The following is a 12,501-nucleotide window of genomic DNA, read 5'->3' as shown; positions in this document are numbered from 1 at the left end:
ATGAATCCAACTGGGTTTGCTGATCCCCTAACTTTTCCTAAAACGCCACGATGAGGCTCAAAGTTGTGAGTTTGTGTGAAGTGTCTCGTTATCGTGCAGGTATGTTCTTTATTTTGGGCATTTTCCTGTAGGCAAACAGAAAACTTGTCAGGTGAAAGAAAGTGGCCTCCCTCCAGGCGAGAGTTTGACCGCTGAACCAACAATGCTTAACACTAGCACCGCCGGCCACTTTAGGGGTACAACAATGGGTACAACAAATTTGTGTGTCTTTCATTCAAAGTCTAAACAATCTGCAGGGAGTCCAATAGAAGATGCGTGATGTTGAACTGAATGAGGCATCCTCACATCTCCTGACGTTCGGATGGATTACATGTTAACTAACGTTAATGTAACGTTAACCTTAAACCGTGGCTTGATTCATGTGTTAGTTTATTGTCCATTTGTGTTCGTGGTGGTTGGAAATTGGCATTATATTAAGTCGAAAGCATCATTGTGTGAGTTAACGTTAATGCCCATTCAAGTTATTATCATATAATTTAGCTTAAACTTAGCGCTACGTAAACGTTACCGTTTAGCTTTAAAGTTACCAGCCGGTTAAGATATGATATACTATGGCTAGTAACGTTAGCTAACGTAGTTAGCTACATACACATATTGCAAGAATGACAAACTATGAATGAACAGTCTTACTTTGAGTTATGTAAATGTGTCGTGTTTTCTTCACACTCAACGTTACGTTGACTGCTATCAGTCTCCGATGTATTTCTGCAGCTAAAACATGTCTTCGGTTTTCTGGCAGTTTTACATTTAGTGTTTAGATCCAGTGGTGAAATATAACTAAGTAACGTTAGCCTACATTTACTTAAGTAGGCTACTGTAATGTAACGTTACTGCTTCTCATACTCTAATGTCACATCTCAGAGGGTTATGTACTTTTTAATTGCTCTACTTTGTTTTTTATAGCTTTAGTTACAAGTTACTTTGCAGGTTATTATTATTATATTATTATTTCTGAAATGAGCAATACTGCATAATGAATAATTCAATTTCAATGTTGGTACTTTTAGTATATTTTGAATGCAGGACTTTTACTTGTAGCAAAGTATTTCTACACTGTTTACAGAAGTACAAGATCAGAGAACACCAGAATATGGTAATGTTGTTAACAACTTACTACATATTATGTATGCTTTATTTTTTAATAGGCTACATCATATACATTTATATTCTATCTATAATGTACTATTTAATTTACACATTTGCCTGAGATTGTCAAAAGCTGAGTATATCAAATAAGGCAGTACGCTGTGAGTAAACATTAATGTCTTTTATTTGTTTGTTTCTACTGCCTGAAGATTCTTAATGATTTAAAGTTCAGCCTGTTTGATATTAATCCTGTGTTCTATATAGTATATGTTATATACTATATATCATTTTGTTCTGTTTTACAGCTGTTTCTGAAACCAGCATCATCAACTGCCAGACCACCACAGGCTTCTGGAACAGATAGAGGTTCTTAACCAAAACGTCCTGCATCAGCAGACAACTCTGGGACCCAATATGAAGCATGACCTAAAGCTTTCCATCTCATGTTGACCAGGTTTTGGTCATGTTTGTGTTTTGGTGTTCTACCTATTGTCTTAGTGACTATGAATTGAAACCAGTCATGATGACTGATGTCTTTTGCTTATGTGGATGAAAATATATGATACATGTAAAATTGCTGTGGTTACTAAACATCAAACTCATTTTAGCTTAGGGGCCACATGGAGGAAAATCTATTCCCAAGTGGGCCAGACCGGTAAAATCATGGTATATATAACTTAAAAACAACTTCAGATTGTTTTCTTTGTCTTAATAGTGATTCACAGAACTGTTTCACAGATCACAGAACTATATCAGGGTGTCATTTCTCAGGCAGAAATGTAGATAAAAATAATGAAATACTGTTCCCCAAACAAGTGCAAGAACCACAGAGTCAAGAATAGGTTAAATATACAAATAAAATAAAATCAATTAAAAACAATAGCACATCAACATAAAAACATATAAACATAAAGCTGGAGCAGTGTCCAAAAGCACAACATCACTATTAATCATAAAACACCTCAAGTCATTTGAAAATTCTGAAGGACAAAGAACACACAAACACACAATGCCTCAGTGTTTCACAGAAGTATATCACAGAACTATATCGGGTGTCTCATGCAGCACTTTAAGTGGGGTTGCACAGTTTATTTGACTCCTGATACCTGGCATCGTTTAGCTTTCACCAGCGCATCAATATCAGGCGTCACATCCTGAGTGGCAGCCAACTTCAGGATGTGATTCAAGTGCTTGTGCGTGAGCCTTGAGCGCAGTTTTGTTTTATTTATGCTCATTACAGAGAAAACTTGCTCACAAAAATATGTGGTTCAAAACATGCACAACAGTGTTGCAGCGAGGGCTGTCAAGTTGGGGTAACCTGGCAAGAGATTCTGATAAAATGTGTCCAAGCCAGCTGCAGAAAATTTGTCCTTCAAATCTGAGTCACACTGCAAGTCTATTATTTCAAGTTGGTTGCTGACAGGCAGATCAGAGGGATTCACGGTGAATGGCGAGCAAAAAACTTTGAAGTCTTTATCCAGTTCACCAAAAATCTGAAAGCGTTGCTCAACCTCCCGTAACAGTCCCGTTATTTTATCTTTGAACCGCTTCATGTCTGCCACATGTTGGGTCGGGCGCACATTTTTCAGACAGGGGAAGTGAGCTGCCTCACCACCGCAACACAAAGCCTCCTGGTGCAAAATACAGTGAAAAGTCCAAAAATCACGTCCTCCATTTGCAGATTGCACTGTCTCTCTGAACTTTGTCACAACGCCTGCTTTTTACCCCGATCATTGAGGGTGCACCATCTGCAGCCAGGCTGACAGCGCGGGACCAGTCCACTTCGACCCTGTCCAGCGCGTCGACGAGTGTGGTGAAAATATCAGCTGCTGTCGTTGTATCTGTCATCGGCACCAACTCCACGAATTCCTCGGTGACGGTCAATGTGTCATCAACTCCGCGGATGAAAATGTCATGTTGTGCAACATCTGTAATGTCCACGCTTTCATCAATTGCAACTGAAAACGCAATAAATGACTTTACTTTTTGCTTTAACTGGCTGTCCAAATCCACTGAAAAATCGGAAATCCTGTCTGCAACTGTGTTTCTCGTCAGGCTGATGTTTGCAAAAGCCTGGCGCTTTTCAGGGCACACAATCTCCGCTGCCTTCATCATGCATGTTTTTACAAATTCACCCTCACTAAATGGTTTTGAAGCCACTGCGATTTCATTAGCAATGAGGTAGCTAGCTTTCACTGCAGCGTCACTGATGTCTCGGCTGTGAGTAAACACAGACTGCTGTTTCATCAGACCCGCCAACAGTTCATTCACCTTCTCTCTTCTCCGCTGTCCTTGAAAGTTGTCATATTTGTCGGCATGAAGACTCACATAGTGGCGACGAAGGTTATATTCTTTCAGCACTGCAACATGCTGTGAACACACCAAACATACAGCTTTCCTATTCACTTCCGTGAATAAATAGGAGGATGACCAGTTTCCTTGAAACACTCTGCGTCCACTTTTCTCTTTTTTGACAGAGACATATTGGGGCAATGAGGGTGCCAAAGCACATCATGTTAAAAGTAGAAGCCGTAATAAATATCGCGGGCAAAACAAAGTAGCTCATCCGATTGCGCCATCGAGTGGACGCAATTGGAACAGCAGTTTCTTTTATTGAAAAATTGCAGCTCATTTTTATACTTTACAAAATCATCTTGCGGGCCGGATTAAACCCGTTTGCAGGCCTGATCGGGTCAACTAAATTGAAGAGCTCACAAGAAGATGGTGAATGCACTGTATTTTGCTTCATCCATTCAAAGCTTTCTGTCATATTCCCTATGCTTTTGTGCGTTATAAACTAATTGATTTTTGTTGTTGTCCTTCCCTCATTGCAACCCAAGCCCTGCCAACTGTAAGGAGACCTGTGCCCCTTCCTCAGGAGCTGAGGTTTCTGATGCCAAAAACAGCAGGTCCTCTGCCAACAGAGACAACTGTAACAGTTCCAGGTGTGTATTATTTTAACTGTATTTGCGTCTTTAAAAAATATCCATATGTTGTTCCATCCATATGTTGTGTCCATCATAACTGTTGTAAATCCTTTAAAATATGTTTAATTGTTGTATAGCAGATACTGTTCCACAGTTTTAAGACAAGCCAGCATTTAAGTGTACAGCCTGCTAGGTTTCATGGACTAAAATGTAGATGTAAAGTGTAGTGTCACATTACTTTTTTACTTTATCTTACCTGTAAATAATAATGAAATGTTTATTCTATATAGTGTCAGAGGCACTTTTCTTACTCCGTCTGCAGAGCCCAGTCAACCGGCGCTGCAGCCACCAATTGCACAGAGAGCTCAAAGTACGTTTTTGAATGTTTTTTATTTGAATTGTGTGTGTTTCATAAAGATAGAATCAAGTCAAACACAAAATCTTAATAATTTGCTTTGTTATTATTCTTGTCTTACTAGGTCAGCCGGTACCCAGGCCATCAAGGGTCCCCAGCATTCCTCCTCCACTGCTTCCTGGCTATGACCATGATGTCAGTCAGTGGAACTGTTCTAACCAGCAGAGGATCTGGATGAAGACAGAGCTGGAATCGATGGGTCTCTGGCCAGGCTCCATTCCTGTGCTCAAACCCATGAAGATGGTGTCATTGTGGCGTTTCCCTCCACAGCCAGAATTAATTGACAGCATCTCTGATCTTCCATCCCCAAAGTACTTTCAGCTCCATCCCTTTTTTATATGGAAGCCAGAGAATGACTTAATGGCAAGGCTGAGGAACAACGACACTCAGCTCAGCTCAGAACTTTTCATTCAGCCTGCCAATCCAACAAAGGCACACATTTGCGAGCACTGCAGGACCAGAATTCCACAGCCTGAGGAGCTTGTCAAGAGAGTCAAGCGAGTTTTCCAGCACTTTCACCTCACAACTGATCCAAACGGCGTTCCTCTCTTCAAGCCTTCTTACACTGCTTATTAAAATCAAATGTTTCAGTCAAATCCTCAGCCACAGCCAGGATTGTGTTGTAGTCTGTACAGGCAGAAACGGCGAACTTTGGAAACGAATGCAGACACCAACGTCAGTCAGTCTCATCGGTTAGGTAAGCTTACATGCCTTTCAGTAGCAGTTCCACCTCATGGTTGGTCCAAGCAAATAAATCCCTGGGCTTACTTTTCGCCATTGTTGTTCTTTCTCCAAATTATTATCAGTATTTAAATAACATAATTGAGCATATCTTAATAAAAAATATTGAAATGTTTATGTAAATTTGTATACTCTCATTGTAGTTCTTAGCCTCATTGTTGTTACCTTAGCTGAGCCTCAACCTCTTAGCCTCATTGTTGTTGTTTTACGTTCCTAGATCCCTCTTACGTTCCTGCTTCCGTCCTACGTTCCTGGATCCTGAGGTAGGTGATTGTATCGTCACTGTAAAGCTGTCTTTGATAGCAGGAACGTGCTCAACACGCGAAAGGTCCACTGTTTTTTTTCTTACTTAGCGGATTCACCATTATTTTTCTATTACCTATCACAACATAGATTGACGAAGAATTGAATACACAGGGCCCAGGCTTGTCCTGGAAAGAGTCATGAGTGCCACTAGGCATGCAGCCTGGGCCCAGCACATATCAGTTAAAGCTTGTTGCATTTTGTACACAAGCATACTTATCAGTCTGGTGAGAAGGAGTTAGCTGCTGTCCTTGAGGGGGCAGAGGTGCCTGGCGTTTTACTTTCAGCGGTTCAGTCAACACAGGGTCAGTTTGATGCTGGGGGCGAATGATGGGAGAAGGTAGTGGGGCAAACTTGATTCCAGTACCTACCAGCTGCTCCATCCGGTCAGTGAACCCCAACATGTGGCAGGGGGAAACAGGGGAGAAGGCGGATGGGGAGAGCGATGGATCCTCAAAGGCGTCAGTGTTGGTAAGGGGGTTTGAGGAGTGTTGGATGGGTGAAAAGGAGGGTTGAGATTTCTCGTCTCCGTTCTGTGGTCCTCCATGGTCAAATCTTTGCTCAGGTGGGGGCTGTGGTGGATCACTGCCGCACTTTGTTGTGTCTTCCTCTTGTTTTGTTTGTTTATCTTGTCTCGTGTCCTTGGCCGAGGGAGTAGATGTGTGGTGCTGAAAGTAAAGTAGGCTAGAGGTGAACAGCTTTACTCCTGGCTTGTTAAGAAAAAGTCCATCTGCTTTAAAAAGATGTCTGCGGTCCCAGAAAATGTTAAAATTGTCAATGAACCGCAGAGAGTGGACGGTACATGCAGTTGAAAGCCATCTGTTCAGTGCCAACAGCCTGCTGAATCTCTCAGCTCCTCTTCTGACTGGCGGTATAGGGCCACTGATAAACACCTCTGAGTTTAGGGAGCTGACTGTGTTCAGCAGATTCATAAAATCACGATACAGCACTTCAGACTCTTGCTTTACAACATCATGTCATTCTTTGGGCCAAGTCAGACACCATGTCTTTGGGAAAACAGAGTATTTTGGTGTTTTTATTGCTTTTTATGTCTTTTACAGCAGAGTCACCCACAATCAGAGTTTGGTGCCCAGTCGTTAGCTTTCCCTGTAGCTTTTTACTTTTTGAATTGCTCTCAGTCCTTACCCTGCTGCTGAGTGTGACGATGAGACGCAATTCAGGTCATATCCAGGGTCCTGCAGCAGAGGAGCAAATCTGTTATCCAGTTGCACACTCAGTTGTTGGGGAGGCATTTTGTTGCTAATTCTCCCTTTTGCAGCTGTCCACGGCTGTGTCCTACTGAGTACAGGGGTTGAAGAGGCGCTCTGCCTGGATGATAATGCAGGCCAGCCGGTCGTATCACAAATCTCAGGGCGCTGTGCCCTGCCCGTTAGTCGTCCTCCCATTTCACAGGAAAATGATTTACTCTTAGGCTTTGCACCAAACGAGTTCCAGGGAGGACTACCAGTTGTTGATTTATTACCCATTTCACAGCCCTGCTGTTTGTTTGTAGTCTTGCTGTTGCTAGTTAGCTGTGTGTTGGCATGCTTTTGTCCATTGTTTTGGGTCAATGGTAAAGTGGTGTCATTTCCACATGATCCGTTCACTTCCACGTTTAATTCTAACTGGTAAATTTTGGTTTCCAGAACTGCAATCTTCTGAAGGAGTTTGTAGTAGTCCTACATGGACAAGGGAGGCATCTTGCTGCTAATTACCTTTAGCTACAGTCATTTTAGGACAGGCTTGAGCTATTGGTAGGCCACGCTCCCGCAGACAAAATGTTGAAATCTGGCAATAGCCTACTATGTCTACAAAACATGCATAGTCCAGTGATGTATAAGTATCCAAGAGCCGCTGCTCATAGTTTCTCTCTGAGGAAAAGCAAGATTATCAGCAGAAATATACAAGCAGAGGCAGGAGAGGCAGGAGCAAGCAGCAAAGAGTCTGCACTGTAAGAAGCAGGTAAGCTTACATGCCTTTCAGTAGCAGTTCCACCTCATGGTTGGTCCAAGCAAATAAATCCCTGGGCTTACTTTTTGCCATTGTTGTTCATTCTCCAAATTATTATCAGTATTTAAACAACATAATTGAGCATATCTTAATAAAAAAATATTGAAATGTTTATGTAAATTTGTATACTCTCATTGTAGTTCTTAGCCTCATTGTTCTTATCTTAGCTGAGCCTGAATCCTGTTTAACATATCTATGTGTCAAAAATAAACATGTCAAACGGCATTTTGAACATTTGCAGTAAAATATGAATGGTGCATTTCCCCACGAAGATGCTAAAATACCTTTTTCATCAGTTTCCGTAGTGTAATTGTTATCACGTTTGCCTCACACGCGAAAGGTCACCTGTGCGAAACTGGGTGGAAACACACTTTCTTTGTTCGTGTTTACTTCGCACAATCATTCTCTGCTGAGTTAAAATCTCAATAACCTGCATGAAAAACTCCCCGTCGTGAAATTGTGGCCAGGCCTTTCGAATTTCTATAGTGCAGTAGTCATGACATTCGCCTAACACTTAAACTGTCTCTGGGTGGAAAACACATTTGTTTTCTATGTTTTTTAAACTGCTTATTAAAATCAAATGTATCGGTCAAATCCTCAGCCACAGCCAGGATTGTGTTGTAGTCTGTACAGGCAGAAACGGAGAACTTTTGAAACAAATGCAGACACCAACGTCAGTCAGTCTCATCGGTTAGGTAAGCTTACATGCCTTTCCGTAGCAGTTCCACCTCATGGATGGTCCAAGCAAATAAATCCCTGGGCTTACTTTTCACCATTGTTTTTCTTTCTCAAAATTATTATCAGTATTTAAATAACATAATTGAGCATATCTTAATGAAAAATATTGAAATGTTTATGTAAATTCGTATACTCTCATTGTAGTTCTTAGCCTCATTGTTCTTACCTTAGCTGAGCCTCAACCTCTTAGCCTCATTGTTGTTGTTTTACGTTCCTGGATCCCTTTTACGTTCCTGCTTCCTTCCTACGTTCCTGGATCCTGAGGTACGTGATCGTATCGTCACTGTAAAGCTGTCTTTGATAGCAGGAACATGCTCAACACGCGAAAGGTCCCCTGTTTGAAACTGGGCGGAAACACATTTCTTTGTTCGTGTTTACTTCGCACAATCAAACTGCTGAGTTAAAATCTCAATAACCTGCATGGAAAACTCCCTGTCGTGAAATCGTGGCCAGGCCTATCGAATTTCCATAGTGCAGTAGTCATGACATTCGCCTAACACGCAACATGTCTCTGGGTGGAAAATACATTTGTTTTTTGTTTTTTTACACTGCTTATTAAAATCAGATGTGAATCCTCTGTTCGGCAGACTGCGTCATTTGCTGCATGATTATCGTGCAAGTAACTTCTTGTTTTGGGCAAGATTGAAATTACAGCAAAGAAAATGTAACCATCGGAAATAATTCAGGATGGCAGAGCAGTCGAAGGTGCAGCGTTTAGGTCACAGTCTCCCCTGGAGGCCTGGACTTTTGATGAAAAAGCTTCCGATTGAACCATGTTACTTACGAAATGCACACGGATTTGAAGGAGTCATACTTGTTTTGGTGTACAGTGTGTCTCTGTATTCAGCAGAACAGACAATGGTGTATCCTTCACAGCTAAATAGCAGCGCTACATCAGCACTGTTTGTGCAGTTACACGACAAAGTTAAAACGGTCCCTGCATTGGCCGGGAAATGAAACCCGGCCCTCCCGCGTGGCAGGCGAGAATTCTACCACTGAACCACCAATGCTCGGTACTGGTACCCACTGTGGACTGCCACGCCCATTCTAATGGAAAAGTTGGCCCCTGGCCTCCCTCCAGGCGACAGTTCGACCGCTGAACCAACAGTGCTTAACACTAGCAACGCCCGCCACTTTAGGGGTAGGCCTACTAAAACCGCCAAGTCCGACATCCAAGAGCATCCGTATCATTTTGTTTGCGCTGATGGGCCATTAAAGGGCCATCCCTTCCTATCGCTATACGCAGCCACCCACACAACATACACAGCCAGGTAACTGATCTAACAGCTTGAACCACAAAAAACTAAGCAGTGTAAAATGTGCTATTTTCACATGGTCTCTATTTTTTAGAAAAAGATATGTTTACGCTGCCACCCAACACAGTAATAGTCTAGTCATTTGCGCTCTGCGTCATTTAGATCAGTCAACAATCAACAGTCAAAACAAAACCTCACAGGTTTCGTTGAACAACTCCCACAAAATATCTTTTTTCCATGAAGGAAAACATCTATTTGGTTCTATCTGATGCTGTTTTGAGTTTGGGGTCCCCTGATGGAGCTGCTACCCCCGCGACCCGACCCCGGATAAGCGGATGAAGATGGATGGATGGATGGATTATTCAATTGACATTATCCCATTGTGTCTAACGAAAGAAATTACATTAAGCCCCTACAGCATTTATATTTGCTATCCCAACAAATATTGATTGGATGGCCATGACATTTTGTACATAAATTCATGGTCGCCAGAAGATGAATCCAACTGGGTTTGCTGATCCCCTAACTTTTCTTAAAACGCCACGATGAGGCTCAAAGTTGTGAGTTTGTGTGAAGTGTCTCGTTATCGTGCAGGTATGTTCTTTATTTTGGGCATTTTCCTGTAGGCAAACAGAAAACTTGTCAGGTGAAAGAAAGTGGCCTCCCTCCAGGCGAGAGTTTGACCGCTGAACCAACAATGCTTAACACTAGCACCACCGGCCACTTTAGGGGTACAACAATGGGTACAACAAATTTGTGTGTCTTTCATTCAAAGTCTAAACAATCTGCAGGGAGTCCAATAGAAGATGCGTGATGTTGAACTGAATGAGGCATCCTCACATCTCCTGACATAGTTTTTTTAGTATTCCTACAAATTCTGTCCCACTCCTCATCATCCATTGTAATATTCAGATCCCTTTGCCATGTCTTCTTGAGGGCTGACCAGGCTCAGTATGAAGACAGATGTGAATCCTCTGTTCGGCAGACTGCGTCATTTGCTGCATGATTATCGTGCAAGTAACTTCTTGTTTTGGGCAAGATTGAAATTACAGCAAAGAAAATGTAACCATCGGAAATAATTCAGGATGGCAGAGCAGTCGAAGGTGCAGCGTTTAGGTCACAGTCTCCCCTGGAGGCCTGGACTTTTGATGAAAAAGCTTCCGATTGAACCATGTTACTTACGAAATGCACACGGATTTGAAGGAGTCATACTTGTTTTGGTGTACAGTGTGTCTCTGTATTCAGCAGAACAGACAATGGTGTATCCTTCACAGCTAAATAGCAGCGCTACATCAGCACTGTTTGTGCAGTTACACGACAAAGTTAAAACGGTCCCTGCATTGGCCGGGAAATGAAACCCGGCCCTCCCGCGTGGCAGGCGAGAATTCTACCACTGAACCACCAATGCTCGGTACTGGTACCCACTGTGGACTGCCACGCCCATTCTAATGGAAAAGTTGGCCCCTGGCCTCCCTCCAGGCGACAGTTCGACCGCTGAACCAACAGTGCTTAACACTAGTTTGTGTGAAGTCTCTATGGTAGAGGCAGAGCTGGAAGATGATGGGGGATTGTCGTCAATTTCCCTGGTGGAGGTTGCTGAGGTAGTTAAACAACTCCACAGTGGCATAGCCCCGGGAATTGATGAGATCCGTCCAGAAACGCTTAAGGCTATGGGTGTGGAGGGGTTGTCTTGGTTGACACGCCTCTTCAACATTGCGTGGAAGTCTGGGACGGTGCCTAAGGAGTGGCAGACCGGGGTGGTGGTTCCCCTTTTTAAAAAGGGGGACCAGAGGGATGTGTGCCAATTACAGGGGTATCACACTTCTCAGCCTCAAAGGTAAAGTCTACTCCAAGGTGCTGGAAAGGAGGGTTCGGTCGATAGTCGAATCTCAGGTTGAAGAGGAACAATGCGGATTCCGTCCTGGTCATGGAACAACGGACCAGATCTTTACTCTCGCAAGGATCCTGGAGGGAGCCTGGGAGTATGCCCAACCAGTCTACATGTGTTTTGTGGATCTGGAGAAGGCGTATGACCGGGTGCCCCGGGGAGATACTGTGGGAAGTGCTGCGGGAGTACGGGGTGAGGGGTCCCTTCTCAGGGCCATCCAATCTCTGTACGAACAAAGCGAGAGCTGTGTCCGGGTTCCCGGCAGTAAGTCGGACTCGTTTCAGGTGAGAGTTGGCCTCCGCCAGGGCTGCGCTTTGTCACCAATCCTGTTTGTAGTATTTATGGACAGGATATGGAGGCGTAGTCGGGGTGGAGAGGGGTTGCAGTTCGGTGGGCTGGGCATCTCATCGCTGCTTTTTGCAGATGATGTGGTCCTGATGGCATCATCGGCCTGTGACCTTCAGCACTCACTGGATCGGTTCGCAGCCGAGTGTGAAGCGGCTGGGATGAGGATCAGCACCTCTAAATCGGAGGCCATGGTTCTCAGCAGGAAACCGATGGAGTGCCTTCTCCAGGTAGGGAATGAGTCCTTACCCCAAGTGAAGGAGTTCAAGTACCTTGGGGGTCTTGTTCGCGAGTGAGGGGACAATGGAGCGGCAGATTGGACGGAGAATCGGCACAGCAGGTGCGGTATTACATTCAATTTATCGCACCGTTGTGACGAAAGAGAGCTGAGCCCAGAAGGCAAAGCTCTCAATCTACCGGTCAGTTTTTGTTCCTACCCTCACCTATGGTCATGAAGGCTGGGTCATGACCGAAAGAACAAGATCCAGGGTACAAGCGGCCGAAATGGGTTTCCTCAGGAGGGTAGCTGGCGTCTCCCTTAGAGATAGGGTGAGAAGCTCAGTTATCCGTGAGGAGCTCGGAGTAGAGCCGCTGCTCATCTGCGTCGAAAGGAGCCAGTTGAGGTGGTTCGGGCATCTGGTAAGGATGCCCCTGGGCGCCTCCCTAGGGGAGGTGTTCCAGGCGCGTCCAGCTGGGAGGAGGCCTCGGGGGAGACCCAGGACTAGGTGGAGG

The 12,501-nt window shown here is 43.8% G+C and overlaps 2 non-coding genes across 2 annotated transcripts; both read right to left on the bottom strand.

Moving 5' to 3' along the window:
• Window positions 1–9,218: 9,218 nt before the first annotated feature.
• Window positions 9,219–9,290, bottom strand: trnag-gcc (transfer RNA glycine (anticodon GCC)). The gene has a single exon. It is a non-coding gene; the product is annotated as a tRNA-Gly (tRNA).
• A 1,582-nt stretch (window positions 9,291–10,872) lies between these two features.
• Window positions 10,873–10,944, bottom strand: trnag-gcc (transfer RNA glycine (anticodon GCC)). The gene has a single exon. It is a non-coding gene; the product is annotated as a tRNA-Gly (tRNA).
• Between the last annotated feature and the right edge of the window lie 1,557 nt (window positions 10,945–12,501).

The sequence above is a fragment of the Sander vitreus genome, chromosome 18, assembly GCF_031162955.1.
Source record: "Sander vitreus isolate 19-12246 chromosome 18, sanVit1, whole genome shotgun sequence".
NCBI classification, from domain to species: domain Eukaryota; kingdom Metazoa; phylum Chordata; class Actinopteri; order Perciformes; family Percidae; genus Sander; species Sander vitreus.
Note: the sequence above shows the minus strand (reverse complement) of the source record. Positions and strands in the feature narration are given on the sequence as shown.